Raw genomic sequence first — 15,350 nt, 5'->3', positions numbered from 1 at the left:
ACAGTAAAAACTTATCTGTCTCATATTAAAAGAACGCAATAATCACCAGGAATCAGCTGAACTGTCAGATAAGTATTACAAGAAACAGTAGGTTTTTTAAAAGAAAAAAATTTCCATTAAATTGATTATTTCAGTGGAGAGGAGCAATGATACACAGAAGATATCTCTGAAACAAGCTTTTGCTTCTTGACGTCTAAATTACATTAGGGTTAGTTTTGTCTTTTTCTGAGAAATTATGTATTTAAGATTCTGTTCACAGTGTAACAGTAATCTAAACCCTTCCTTTATTTTTTGGCAAAAGCTGTGCATCACTCACGTTCAGCTGTTAACTGTGAACTGTTCACGTCTTAGTGTTGTTTCAATGTTCCTATGGCAAGGCTAAACAGCATTTCCCCAGGCCTGCACTGTAGTTTCTGAAGCACAGATTAAGCACAGTATTCTGCCCAACAAGCTCATCACTGTTAAGTAACTCATCAGAAAATAAAGAGGGAATTATCAAATGGGAATTGCCAAGTAATTAGTTCTCTGAAGCAGATGACATACAACTGTTAAAGGGAGGGGCTTCCCTGTTAGTCATATGTCAGAGTAGAGCCTACTAATCTGTAAATAAAAATGCAGTACATATGATTAGTGCCAAGGGGTTTCTAACAGCTAGTGGTACATGGAGAATAAAGTTACAACTTCTTGTACTGTAATAACCTACTAGGATTTTTTTTTCTCTTGTATACAGTGAATTTTCAAACCATTCTGGATCCGCTTGTTGTCAGACTACCTTGGAAAAGCTATGAATACAGCACAGTATCAAGTAGGGAATGTGCTCAGGGGCTATGGAAAAGGAGAAATGCCTTTACTATCATATACATTTGAAAATATCACTTTCTATTCAACTACTACACATGGCACTGAAAAGGAACTGCACAAATAAGAAAATATTCACAAGTACAAAATATCTGAGCACAGTAAGGGATTAAGCCTGTTAAGACTTTCTTTTAAGTAGCTGGCCTCACAGAAATGTTAAACATACAAAACTGCAATGGCCTTCATGCCTTTGGGTATCTGACAAACAAAAATATGGTAACAGTCACAATCACACTCCAATATGAGTGAGAAACACTTTAACATTTGTACTTTTTTACAGTGCAAGGAGTGACACAAAAAGTCCTAAAGTCAGGTTTACAGCTAGTTCTAAATAAGTAATTGATAAGAAAATAAAGAAGCAATTATCAAATTTAGGGTTTGCCTCTATCACTCTCTCACTATGAGAAACCCCTTAGTCAACACATTTAAATCCAGATGCTGCCACCCGGGCTAACTTTTCACCAAAACTACACCCCCTGGTACGGAAGGCTAACTTTCACCCAAAACCATACCCAAAACCATGCCCAGGAGGAGGGCACACACACAGGCTCAGGCGTATACACAACTTCATGCCACATCTGGTCACCTCACCACTTTTTGGCCCCCAGGACACAGAAGCTCTCCAACTCTCTCATACTTACACTAACACCCAAAAGCCTACACTTTTTAAGTAATGCTAACAAGTTGCAGAGCATGGGACAGCAAGTTTCTTATTCCATTTGATACACCTTCTTAAAACACCAAGGTAGAAGGTGAATCAAACCTCAGATCGTGGCTTGTATCACATTATGAACATGTGTCTTGTATTTTTATGTAGACAGACCACTACACACAACTGCATTTACATTTCGGACTGTGTATGAAACTTTCTATCAGTCAGACACCAGACCTTCAGTATCTGTTGAAGGAACAACAGAGCAAAAACATGAAAGGTTACAGCTGAGGTGAGGAGACCACAAAGCCTCACATCTAAGACAATGCATTTCATTTAATTTACCTTTGAGTTACCCACGCGCAAGACAAACAATTAAAAAAAATAAAATTATTTCTAATTACTATCCTATTATACCTAGTTCACAGCTCCATTTCACCCGTGCTCTTAACATACTAAAAATCTCCACTGCCTATCTTCTTTTAACCCTACAGCTACTGTAGACCTTCATAAACAGCATGAGAGGGAAGAAATAAAACCAGCTATGATAAAAGGACACTGATATGATAACCAAAAAGCTACCACTGCACACAGTAATATAGAGACAGATTGGCTCTTTTTGTGGTCACTGTTAATTATTTTAAAAGGGCAGATTGTTGTCTGTTTACAGGGAGCAGTAGCCAGAAGCCTGCATAAAACAGAAATTATGTCTTATGTACAAAATAAGCTACAATAGATAGTGTACAGACATACTTATTGAAAATTCTGCCCCAAAAAATTCTTTACAAATGGGCTGCAGCTGTAAATTCAACCCAGCACTATAATATGATTAATAAATATCAAGTGACTTGACAGTGGAAAAGATTAAAAAGAACTCTTTAATTGTTAAAATGTCCAGTGTATCGTGCAAAATCCACTCAAGACAACTGTTTAAAAGAAAGCATTGAGTCATTTGCCTACGTGGAAGGAGGCAGTGCATACTGTGAACAAATAACAATAGAGAGAATAACAAAACAAATAACAGTAGAGAAGGCTAAAATTAACAAAAAAAAAAAAAAAAGCAAAGCTGTATTTATTTATTTTTATTTCATTTTATTTTTACTAAACCCCATTTTCTTATCCAGGCAAGATGCTTAGCAGGCTCTGGAAAAAATGCTGCTGCTTGATTTGGAAGGGTAAGCACACTGGAGCTCACACACGGCAGCGACATTACTCCCTGAAGCCACACAAATCCTCAGGTGAGTAAAGCCATCAACGCACACGTAGAGATATTAGGTCTCAAGAACAGTTTCTGAGATCTCATTTTTGGATGTGTTCAAACGCATCCAACGTTCAGTCTCTCTGACAGACACCATGGTAATAACTCAGGTCTGCCTAAAACAAGAGCAGAGCCGTCACTACCTTCACCCCGAAATAAATGCAAAAGCCACAAAGACAACGGGCCTGACTATGAGATATTCTGTCTTAAGCTGTGAATCTTATCTGTGGCTCCTCACTGCATGGTGCCAGGTCACGTTTGTTTCATGTGTTACTACTGTGAGCTCCTGCCTGTTTCTCCCAGTGAGAGAGAGAACATTTGTAAGCAGGCAGTGTCTATCTCAACAACTTTTATCTCATTTAGTTATACAGTGGGTCTGATTTTGATTGTTCCATAGAGAAGACGAGAACTAACTAATGAGGTCAACAGAAATACCCCAAATTCAGTGACTAAAAAGTCCAACAAGAAAAGAAGCTAAACTAAATCTAATCTAAGATCCCCAAATACAACACTATACTTCAAGCTGAGCTGGTACAGAAAAAACAGCGGTTTATAACTATATTCCTGTCGTGCCTCTGCACCAGACTTCACTGGGTTACATTTTTTATCCAAAATGTTTGCTTAACATCTAATATATTCTCTCTTCTGCAATTGCAGAAAATGCCAGATGCTAAAATATTCAAGGTGACTTAGCAATACATTGTGGGTAACACAATCTGATTATTCATAGGATTTGACCAATACATTATAAACTATTATTTTTTCTAATTAAGAAATACAAGCCTTTCCTTGAGTAATCACTTCTTCAAATAAATACATTTTCATACAACCCAAGCTAACCCTGAAAAAAAATGAAAAGCTTTGTGGAAATGATAATGTCTTACCAAAAAGCTTCCTTCTAACTCCCAAGTCAACAGCTAGTCACTACTATAGCTGCTACCAAGCCAGTTTTCTTCCAAAACAGAAAGAAGAAGTGTGTCAGTGCACAGGGCACCTTGTGTGGTTTTTCACTCTCAAGAAATTCTTATTGATCTGAAGAGATACAGTGGTTAAAATCTACCCTCACCATTCAAGATCATTTGTAAACCATTACAGGCATGTCTTTGCACATAAGTACTTGCTTAGGCAACTTCCCTTTAAAACACGGCACCCTTCCCCACAGCCACAATAAAATGTAAATTATGGGCTGCATACTTTGCTATGACATGCTGTATACATTAAAAAGTTATTCTGCAATGGAGACTTTCTGATCAGCCTCACATACATAAAATGCTATAGTAATTAAGTTTTCTGGTAGTAAATTAAAAAAAAAAACAACTTTGATCTTCTTCAAGTAATCACTATATTTAATTTTCTTTCATTTAAAGACACAAGCAATTTTATTATGACCCTTTATCTTTTTTTTTTTAAAGCATTAGCAGTATTGCCAATCCCAAGCACTTAAAAATCATAGAACAGGTCCAAAAATCCAGGCTGGCTTAATGACAATCAGATTAAAGAAATAAAATAAAAATTTATGTTCTTTTTATTGGCAGTATGATTGTTGAGTCTTGGGACTTGGTTTTTTAAAAGTATTCTCCACAACCACATGGGAAGAAGAGAGAGAGGAAAGGGTGAGTAGACTGATATATGTGCACTGTTATAACCTGTCTGACTACGATATTTCAGGGAACAAAATCAGAAGAATTTAAAAGATTCCTCAAACCAGAATAAAAGACACCTAGACACATCCATAGTGACTAGTCATCCTAGCAAGTATTCTTATGCCAGATAAAGTTTAATGCACAGGAGGAACTTGGGACAGTGGAAAAGGTAAGCAGGTGGCAAGCAACAGGAACCACTGAAAATGTTCATAAAAGTGCAGGAAGGATTTATATAATTTTACAGATGGTATTTTACAACAAAAATCAAAGTCTGTCAACTTTTCTGTTCATACTATCATCTTTTAGTAACCCAATATGCTCTGATCTGAGGTGAGCATAAAACCACTCATCTGGAACCCACTTGTCCTGTAAGTCACTGAACTGAGTCACTAGAGTTAATGGAATTTTTCTGAGTAGAGTTTCTCAAGGACCTCTACTGCCAGGCAAGGGAAATACAAATGTATCACGGGTAGGTAATCATACAGACAGCAGGAAGGTGTGCACGCTTCTTAAAGCCCAGAGCAGACAGTGTATACTTGTTATAGGAAAATAAAAGCATTGCATTCTCACCTTATTGGCAGTGCATAACTGTATGGTGAAGACAAAAATGAAGGTGGTCGCTGTCCTACAGGGTCAAGAATAAATTCACAGCTTGTATTGCTTGCCCATCTGGTTTGGCCCACGATGTGACTGTTGATCCAGGAGTTGAAGAGATGGAAACCAAAATAAGAAGAAACAAAAGCACAGTTAAGAGTCAAGCAATTTACAACATGCTAAGACATTCCAGTGAAGACTGAGAGAGGCTGCATTTGCTATTACTCAAGCACAAATAAACTATAGATTTAATCCTGCAGACAGAGCACATACAGTAGAGAGTAGAGCCCATTTATTCAAACTGAGTGCTCTTTTCCTAAATGTGATCTTAATGAGGTGAAGAATCATAAGCGAGTTGAGATGACTGCCTTCACTGCCAAGAGAACATATTTTATTTGAGAAGCAGCCGCATCCTGAAAACATACTGCTGCAACTACTACTATTAGGTGAAAAATAATCACCTTTTGGACCGTGACTTTATCTTGTACACTATTTTGTCATTAATGGTGGCATGCTAGAGTCGATGTGTACTACTGCAAAGTCCCAAATAATATAAACAAAGCAAAACTCTACCAATGTGATTTTTTTTTAAATTTCTGTAATTTTACTCAGTAAAATTATAAAGAGCCAGCACTGAATTTCTGCTGACATCACGTATTAAACAAAATACATTTGGGTTTTTCACTTGGAATCTCACCAAATGTTTTATCACTCTTGGTACAATAAAAGGATTTAGTGGGACCATTTCTCCCTCACTGAGAAGCATTTCTGTTGTTTCAGTTATGAGTATACTTACTAGTTCCTATTTATGGAAGGATTTACATGCATATTTAACTCTAGATAGGTTCTTCAATCAATTCTTATTCAGCAAAACCCTTACTGGGACATGTACTAAAGTAACTTTGCAGACTGGGACCAATGAACGCATAGAGATCAGCACATGTTGTACAACCACCTCAGACTACAGCTTTATGAGGAAAAAAAACCATGAAGAATTACATTCTCAATACATGCACTGAGATCAGAAAGGAATTATGATCATGAATCTAGTTTTTGTCTTTTTGCAAAAGTCAGGAGTCTACAAAGTTTCTTACATTTTAAAATATTAGTCATGCATCACCTCAGTCAAAACAGAGTAAAAATCTTAAACTTTCTTATATAAAGAATGTGAACCACTGAATAAAACTCCAAAATACAGTGCCTTCATCCAAATACCTATTTATTTATTTATCACACTTGCATAAAAGTAAAATGAAAGGATGAGGTCAGGATTTTCACTTTGCAAAGCTTAGGCTATTGAAGTCATCAGAATATAGCATGTCAGTTCTTCACAATGAAATATTTACCTGTACCAAGCCTGCCATACTTTTGTTTCTTGTGCTAATCATATTTTTATCTGTTAACGCAGAGTTGGTTACAGCAGTCTCAGAAGATAACTACAACTAAATCTGTTATCTGCACTCCCTGCATTGTACACACCGTACCCGTACGGTTCTCCAAAACAGGCAGATCATTCACAGCCTGCATGCTTATAGCTGAGGCTGTCACACAGCCTGACTTCTCTCAAGCAGCATCAGAGTGAGCTGCCTCACATGCTGGAGTAGGTTTGCAGCCAACCAGTGCTTTCAGACCACCTATGCAATTCTGACACGCATTTCCTTTACAGCCTGCCATACTTCTTTATTGCATTTCCCCTTCAATTAGTACACCAAAACAAAAGAAGTGCACTGTATGAACAATGACAATGATAATCCTGACTGCCACTTACTAAGATGTGCTGCTAAGTTTCAGCAAGGGGGAAATTAGGGCTTGATTTTGTTTTACTAGCTATGTTACTAAAACAATTATTTGTAAATTCTAACATTGAAATCCTTAGTTGATTTTCAGGTGACTGCATCCAAGTGTCTATTTTCTTAATTAATGGGAAACTAGGCCACTGGATCTATTATATAAAAAATGTTGTTAAGTGAAATTCCAGGCCTCTTGTAAATGTCTTTTAAAACAAGGCTATTTTTTTCTCAACTTTTCTAAATAAATTCAATCAGGCCAGAAAGGCAAAGAAGAAAAGTTGCACTGTTTATTTTCAAAAAGTCTTTTAACTATGTATACATGGCCTTTTTGAAAGCAATTACTTTCTAACACTCTTAGTCACACAGGTAATTTGTCTTACAATAAAATATGTATAAGCAGCATGCGGCACACAAAGGCTCACACTACAGGAGTCATCCTGCGCGCGACTATTCCACGTTCTCCAGCCAGTCCTCCTAACAAGCTCTTCTATTTCAAGCCACCTCCTCAGTATGGAGGCCCAAACAGAGGCGGACACATCGAGCAGAGGATATTCTCTCCTAACCAGAAGGGCAAGTTAGCTGAGGCACTGAAAAGCTGCACTTAGGGTGCAGAAAACTGCCCGCAAACGCCCTTTCCCCTTGTCCCGCTGAGAAGAAACACCTCTGTTCAGCAAGCAGGCTGCGACCTGCAAACTCATCACACCAAACCCAAGACCACCAGCTGCCTGTTACCACAAAGCTGAACCACCAACAGGCACTTCTCATTACCTCCTCCTTCAGCTCCAATGTTTTAGCACCAGAGAGATTAAAATATCTATTTTAGAGCTATTTCTAGATTGCTTTATGCTCCAGCCTGGTACTTACAACTGCTCAGGAGCTGTGGGTGCTGATGATTTCTCATCACTGAGACACGAAATCCTCCAGGCCAAGTTCAATATTAGTGTAAGTCCACACAAGATTAGTGACTGGAATAGGGGTGTTACCCACTTCTACAGACACTTAATGCAGCTTCTTAATCAGGCAAAAATCCTGTGTAAGCCCACAGTGCTTTTTGCCATGAAAAGTAATATAGAGAAAATAACAGTGATACGCACCAATCACTTTCTGAGCTTGGTTACTCTACTACATGCCTGGATTAAGTCCAATAAACGGAGTTATTCTAGATATACACCCATGTAAGTGGCTCACAATCCCGTCCCCTGGAGTCGCTCCAGATTTATGACATTAGAACACAGTGCCAAATTTGGTGCTTTTAAAAAAATTATACTTACATTTGTGGAAAAGTGGCTTAAAAGAGTGATGTTTAAACACTGAGAATGAAGACAAATATACATTGCTTGATGAAACATGTTTTTAAGAGCAGCATGCAGTTCGAAGCTAATTCTTTGCATATTCTTTCAAGGCATTATAAACTGCAGCAAAAAGTCTCCTGCTCTGTAGCTATAATATTTTGATGAGCACAAACACAAAAAAATTAAAATGAAAGAAATACTACTACTGGAAATGAAATGTTTGCTGAGGAGAAAATTGTTTTTAATAGCATATACTTAGGATTTTATCAACAGAAACTGCAGTCAGCTTTAATCTAGAACACAAAACCTTGCTAAGAACTATGACAAGGCTTAGCAAACCTAGAGTGACAACAGTGATATCAAGTATCACTGATTTTCATTTTACCAGGCAGAGGGTGTAAAGTACAGTACACGAGTGAAGAATAACAAACCTGTGGCCTAAAATGAGAATGCTGGAATGGGAACTGTTCCAAACAACATGACAGTCACCAAACAGTTAATCCAGACAAACAGGAGGGGGAAAAAAAAAAAAAAAAAAAAGGAAAACTCTGAAGAAACTTTTATGCAAGCTTTTATAAGCCAAAAGCTTTTTTACAAAGTACCCCACCTTCGTTAATTTGCTAGTAATACACACAAGTGGAGCTGACGATTTGGCTAACCTGCTAAGCGTGCCATGTACGGTCCCATCTGCCTGACACTACCGCAGGCAAAGAACACTCTTCCCAAGAAGTTCAGCCATTAGGAACCCACCACTGGCATCCTTCAATTTTCAGCAAGCCCGAAGCGGTGCCCACGGCACACACAGAGCTGGCGGTAGCCCTCTGGGTCGCCTGCCAGCCACACACACACACCTGGCTGGACGGTGAATACGGTGAATCCCGTCTGTTACCATGGCAGCCTGATCTAATTACATGACTGATCAGGGCTGGAGTAAGCACACTGAAAGCCTGCACCGCTGACATGTCGCTACATGATGAGAGAGACAGACAGACAGACAGCCGAACACGAAGGAAAACCTATCGACCTCTGCCTTATGTAAAAAGTGAGATTACAGCCACCCTTTCAAAATAACTGCTGTCTGTAAAATACCGGGCCGGTTTTATGAACAAATTAGGTGCAATAACGTACAATTACTACTATTATCTCACATCACAAAAATAACTACAGCATAATATTTTCACTGGCCATTCTCGATTTCCCTCTCCCCCATTCATAACCCTTGCTCCTTATGATAAAATTGCACCGTCTCCATCACCCAGAACAGAAATAGATTAACACGAAGCTGGGATTTTCCTTTAGGGGAAGGCTGCATTCGAAACTGAAATTAAAAGTCCTTGACTTCTCAGTGTGTCAGCACACTAACTCACTATTCCTGACCATATCCAACGCGTAAAGTAACCATTACTGCATGAAATACATAACCATGAGCGTTAAAGGTTAAAGTGTAAGCTGTGTTACAAAATATGAATTTCTTTACCATATGAAAGGGAAAAGGTCTCCAGCAAAGGTCATCTACCTGCACACCCCTGCCAATCTGTACACAGAAATCATTTGTAAAGAGGAAGGCTTTACAAACACGGATTTCTTTGTCTGGGCATAACAGGAATGCTTAAAATTTTTCCCCAATTCTATCTGAAGTTTGGGCTCACGGGGGAGAGATGCTGCTCGGAGGAGTGCCTATTACACAGCATACGGTAAACAAAATAAAAATAGCCTGTCGCTCTCGTTGTCTACACAGTGCATTATATAACGGGCTTCCGACTTGTTTTCTTTTCTATTATTACTCTTCAGTAATTCCTCCTCTTCAATAATATGTAAATCGCTCCCAATTCTGTCATTTTATTATTACCGCTATTACTATTACAGTAGGAGCTAACGCTTTTCCAGCACGCTTTAATTTAGACTTTAATATTCTCAGGAATCGCATTGACGGATTCAGCACCCACAACCGTACACGGGGTCATTTATTTGTTTTTCTGCCAGTAAATTAGGATGCTTTAGGAATAAAAAAAAAAATTAAAAAAAAAAAAAAAAAAAAAAAAGCCGAACCACCCCCAACCAACCCCAAACTCCCGCAACCGAACCACCCCCACCCGACCCAAGCAAACCCGGAGGTGGCGGGGCATCGGTGAGCGGCAGGAGGGCAGCGGCCGCCGCTGGCGGCGAGCTGAGCCCCGGGGCGGCGGCGGTGGGGGGAGCCCCGGCCCCGCTCCCCCTCGGGGCTCCGCCGGCCGGATCCCCTGGCCGCAGACGGGCAGCGGGGCGGCGGCCCTCCGGCGCTCCCCTTCCCCCATCCCTCCCGCCCCGTCCCTCCCGGCAGTACCGGGTGGCGTCTGCAGCCGGCCTGGGCCCTGAGTGAAGCGGAGCGGGGCTGCTGCCGGGCACATCCCAGCGCCAGCGCCGCCTCCTCCACCGCCTCCTCCTCGCTTCATTCACCCTCCGGCAGCCGCCCAGCCCCGTACTACATACGCCGTGCGGCGGCGGCGACCGGCCCTGCCGGCGACCGGCCCCGCGCTGCGCCCCGCCGGGTCCGCCCGGCGTACGCGCCCCGCACGGCCCCCCCGCACCGCGGTGACACACACACGCACACACATCCACGGCACCGCACCGGCACGGCACCCCCCGCACTCTCACACACGCGGCACCGCACCGCACCGCACGTACCGGCACCCTCCGCGCACACACACACACACACACGCACACACACACGCAAACACATACACACAAATACACGCACGGCACCGCACACACACACCGCACCGCAAGCCCCGCATACGGGCACCGGCACCGCACACATGCACCGCATCCCGCACGTATATATATATATATATATATATATGTATATATGTATATACACACACACACACTCACACGCACCGCACCACCCACCTCCCCCCCGCACACACAGTCTCACAGCGCAGTCTCACACACCCCGAGTCCGCCGCCGCACCGGGGGCAGCCGCGGCTCGCAAAATGTCCACCGTCCCCGCGGCCACCCACACCCCGCCCGGGCCGGGGGGAAGCGGGAGGGAGGGAGGGAGAGAGAGGGGGGGTGAGGAAGGGTGAGGAAGAAGGAAGGAGCCGGCGCGGGGGGGGGGCAGGGCTGTACGAGCGGCTCCCGCTACGGGGCCGCCCCGTCCCCCCGCTCCCTCCCGTGTCCCCGCATCCCCACTCCGCTTCCTCCGCGGCGCCCTCGGTCATTTCGCGGCCGCCCCCTCTCCCTCGCTCCCTCCCTCTCTCCCCAAGGCCGGGCCCGCGGCGGCAGCGCCTGCGGGCCAGGCCGGGGGCGGCCGCAGCGAGGCGGCTGCAGCCCCGCGGCAGGGTGGACACTGCGCTCCCCTTCTCCCCCCAACCCAGCCCCGTGTTTTTCCAGCTGGAAATCGACGGAGGTTTGCAGCCTAAACAAGGGAAGAAGCCGGGGGTAGGGGGTGGGGGAGGGAGGCAGAAAGCAGAGGAGGAAGAAAAAGCCACTTACTGTAAAGTGTCAGTGGAGGTGGGGTTGGCGGGGGTGGGGGGGTCAGAGAGAGACTCGCACACAAATGTCTTCCTAGCTGATCACGGGGGGTGGGTCTGCTTTTTTGTTTGTTTGGCTTTTTTTCTTCCCCCTGCAGTGACACAGGTCCGGGATGTCTCCACCACTGTAGTAGAAATGATGTCTGCGGTACAGCGCTCGCTCCCTCTCCTCTCTCCAGCATGTAAATGGGTAATAGAAGCCAAATATGGAGCAGTTGGCTGCCTCTGCAACAGCTCAAGGATCCTACTTCATGCAAAAGGCGGGGGGGGGGGGGGGGGGGAGAAGGGAGGAGGAGGTGGAGGAGGAGGAGGAGGAGGCAAGGCAACACTCTGGCAGGCGGCCAAGAGAGCCACACAGATTATTGCATACGCACGGCACCGCCGGGCCAAGGCGGCCTTAACCCTTTGCGGGGCCGCCGCACGCTGCCCGGGGTCGGGGAAGGGGGCTGGGGGCCTCGTCTCGACACTTACCTCCTCCTTCCCCTTGTAACACTTCAAAGGCCAGGCTGGCTCTCTACGGTGGGCTTAAACCCTGCGCACACCAGTGTTCCCGAGAAGTCCCCGCTCCTGTGGCAGGCTGCGTTGCGCGGATCTCAAATCACTTTGCAGGCGGAAAGAAATGAGATGGGGAGGGGAAAAAAAAAAAAAACACCACACCAAAAAAAAAAAACCAACCCCAAACCTATATTGTTTAAGGGGGAAGAAACAGGCAGCTAGCGACGTGTGCTGTCCTTCAGAAATGGCAGGGAATGCTGGTTTAAAGGATGCATGAAAATCGGTTGCTCAGTCAAGGCTGGTCTGTCTCTCTAAGGGAGGAAATAAAACTGTGCTGGAAGCCAGGGAATGCTCTGAAGCAGCCTCTGCGAGAGTCAGAAGAGGGTGATTTTATTTAAGATGCCATATTGCATTTCGCTGTGGAGAACTGTGAAGTGATTTAGAGCAAGAGCCTGCACCCACTCCCTTTTTCTGAATTAGTTTTATTTATCTGAATCCTTGGCATATGCTTGAGTTGCTTTGTAGAAAGTACCTTCCACTTCATTCAGACCAAAGAGGCTCTGACTCATACCGTCACTGAACTACAAGACAGGCAGGGCTGAACCACGCATGTTTGGGTACTGACTCCCTCTGGATTCCTCAGCACTGGTTTTATCAAAGATCTCTTCGCATCTCTCCCAGCTGTATGCAGACCACTGTGAGCCTCTCCCCCCCCCCCGCCCACTATGGCAACTTACACTCCAGCGCAGCTTGTTACTCTCTTACTTCTCTCAACACAGGTCTCTGCTCTGCAAGTGCCATAAACTGCAGTGATGGGCAAGTGATAAGCACAGATGCATAACAGAGACCAGAGAAAATATCCTCCTTCTGGACTGTCTCAGTCTGCTATTCAAGTGAAAAAAAAAAAAATCAACTTACTAAGGGAGGTACAACTTAGAAAAATAAAACAACTTATGGAAGCAATGATGCAGCCCAGAGTAAGCAAAGGACAGCAGGCTGCTATGCTTGCATGCAACCTGACAGTGGTACATAAGAAGCCAGTCACTGATTTGGCATCAGGAAAAGTAGTAGAGCACAGAGAAGGCCTCTCCCCACCCCAAGGACATTGCAAAAAGTGTTGTATAAATACCCAAGGCTGTTAAGCACCAGCTCCATGGAGCTGGATGTTGTGGGGTCACAGGCTTCAGAAAGGCCTGAGATGTGCACTCCATGTGACATGGCCATCCCGACCAGGTCATTTATTGCAGCTTGTATGAATTTGCCACAACAGTATGCTCCAAGCTGCCTGGTTTCTAGTGCAGGTATACCTCCTATGTGTCCATTATCTATTAGCATTAGTTTTTAGCATTAAATCTAGCATTAGAGTGTAGATGCAAAGTACCCTAGAACTCAACCTGCCATTGTGCAGATCAGCAAAGCAGTCCTTTCTATAAATGACTGTACTAGTCGCCATAATTGCTAAAGAACACAGTAATAACATTGTAAACTGCAGTGTTCTTGCTTTAGAGTTGATACTGTAATATAGAGTAGCTTTATGAAATGTAAGGATCTTTTACTACAGCACCTTCTGCATCTTTAGTTCAGGTTCACTATGAAAACCAACAGGATAATCTGCTCTAGGAGTGGTCTGGGGACAGAAGAAGCAACAGGCTAAGATGTCTGGACAAACGTGCCACTCAGCACTACAAGACAGTGAATCTACAGCAGCAAAGCAGACGGCAAAATTATATTCACCCAGCTAATGTAAGGTTCATTGATTTAATAAAAGGAACCAAGGGAGAGAGACAAAGACTGGAGATTACTGAAAATCAAGTGAAAGCCCTGGAGAAATTCAAACCTATCATCAAAGTTCAGTTCTGAGTACACGGCATTCTCCTGTCTGCCACCTTTTTTATTCCAGTAGTACAGAGTGTTACCTCAGGAGAAAGGAATCTTTCCTTCTCAAACGTTCACCTTGCCAAGAGGTGTGGCACACACAGAGAAAGAGAAGCCACATTCATGCTGAAGCAAGCTTTGGGCAACTTTCCCTTCTGCAGCAGGCTCATGTAAGAGGCTTGTGTGTTCCTCCTCTCTGTGGCCATGGTGTTTGCCTCAGGACCCTCATTTTTTGCCACACTCCAGGCTCTAGGCTTTTACATCTTTGTCTGTGTTTCTGCTTCAGAGTAGTAAAGAGATTCCCAAAATGTAGGTCCATTGTAAGTCAAAGCAATAGTTTTCCTGAGCCAGCAGGCAGCCTTAGCCCATTGGCTCTGGAAAGTGCCACAACCGCCACCAGCCACGTCAGGTGAATAAGCCATTCTCAGCTCCTTTTTGACTTGATATGTAACAGGTGAGGGATGAGGGTACTATGCCTCTGCAAACATTGACTGACCTATGGGACATAAAACTGTCATAAGACATCCTTGTGCCTCTGCATCTCCCCTGCTGAGGGCCTACACTGGGCCTCAATATATTCCCTTCACAAAGAATTCCACAAAATGTGGAGGTGCTGATGAAAGCAGTGAGTGGGACACAAGAACCCATGTCAACTTGAGCATTTTTATTTACTGCTGGTGATATGCTGAAACTGATATGACCCCCAGTGGAATACAGTATTGACCAAAAGATATTAAACAATTTTACATGCAAGATGCACACTGTCTAGAAGAAACTATGTTTCAATTGACTAGTTGTAGTGTGTCATCTACACTGCACACTTTATACCATTAATAGTACTTACGGAAAATGAAAGAATAAGAGGTTGGAATTATTTATTTGTTAAACATTCATATTCAGGGAAATCCAGGGATTGACAGTGTATTGAGCATGAAAAGTAATTTCACAATTATTGATCGTTACAGTCCAAGTCTCCAATCAGTCATAAAATGACATTGTTGGTCTCATTACAGCCTCTAGTGGACAGTAGTAATCCACTTCACAGACCTGTCATACCATTTGCTCAAATGACAAGCGTTATCAAGGCAGAGGTTACTCCAAGAGAGCATGAACATACAAGTCATTCTCATCTCCTAGCAAAGAGGATTTTTTGAATACAATCAAAGGTTTGATGTCATTGCTCATAAGGTGCCTTGCTTTACTCTTCAGGTATTAGCATTGGCTTGTAAATAAACAGGGGACTTCTGCTATTCATTTCAGCTTCTGACAGCTTTCATAAAAACTAAATTCATCTCAAATATTTTTATAACAGAAAATATTGGTTGCCATGTTTTTGGCTTAAGTAAGATGTTTTTATTCCAACTCAGAATCTGCCGACTG

The 15,350-nt window shown here is 43.2% G+C and overlaps 1 long non-coding RNA gene across 1 annotated transcript; it reads right to left on the bottom strand.

The window, feature by feature from the left end:
• Positions 1 to 2,623: 2,623 nt before the first annotated feature.
• Positions 2,624 to 11,846, bottom strand: LOC113952274. The gene is made up of 3 exons (XR_003529486.1): positions 11,563 to 11,846; positions 4,982 to 5,101; positions 2,624 to 2,884 (listed from the first exon to the last, which is right to left on the bottom strand). It is a non-coding gene; the product is annotated as an uncharacterized LOC113952274 (long non-coding RNA).
• Positions 11,847 to 15,350: the final 3,504 nt, after the last annotated feature.

Source organism: Corapipo altera, unplaced genomic scaffold (genome assembly GCF_003945725.1).
Source record: "Corapipo altera isolate COAL_440 unplaced genomic scaffold, ASM394572v1 60, whole genome shotgun sequence".
NCBI lineage: Eukaryota > Metazoa > Chordata > Aves > Passeriformes > Pipridae > Corapipo > Corapipo altera.
The sequence above is the reverse complement of the archived record's forward strand: the minus strand, read 5'-3'. Positions and strand labels throughout refer to the sequence as shown.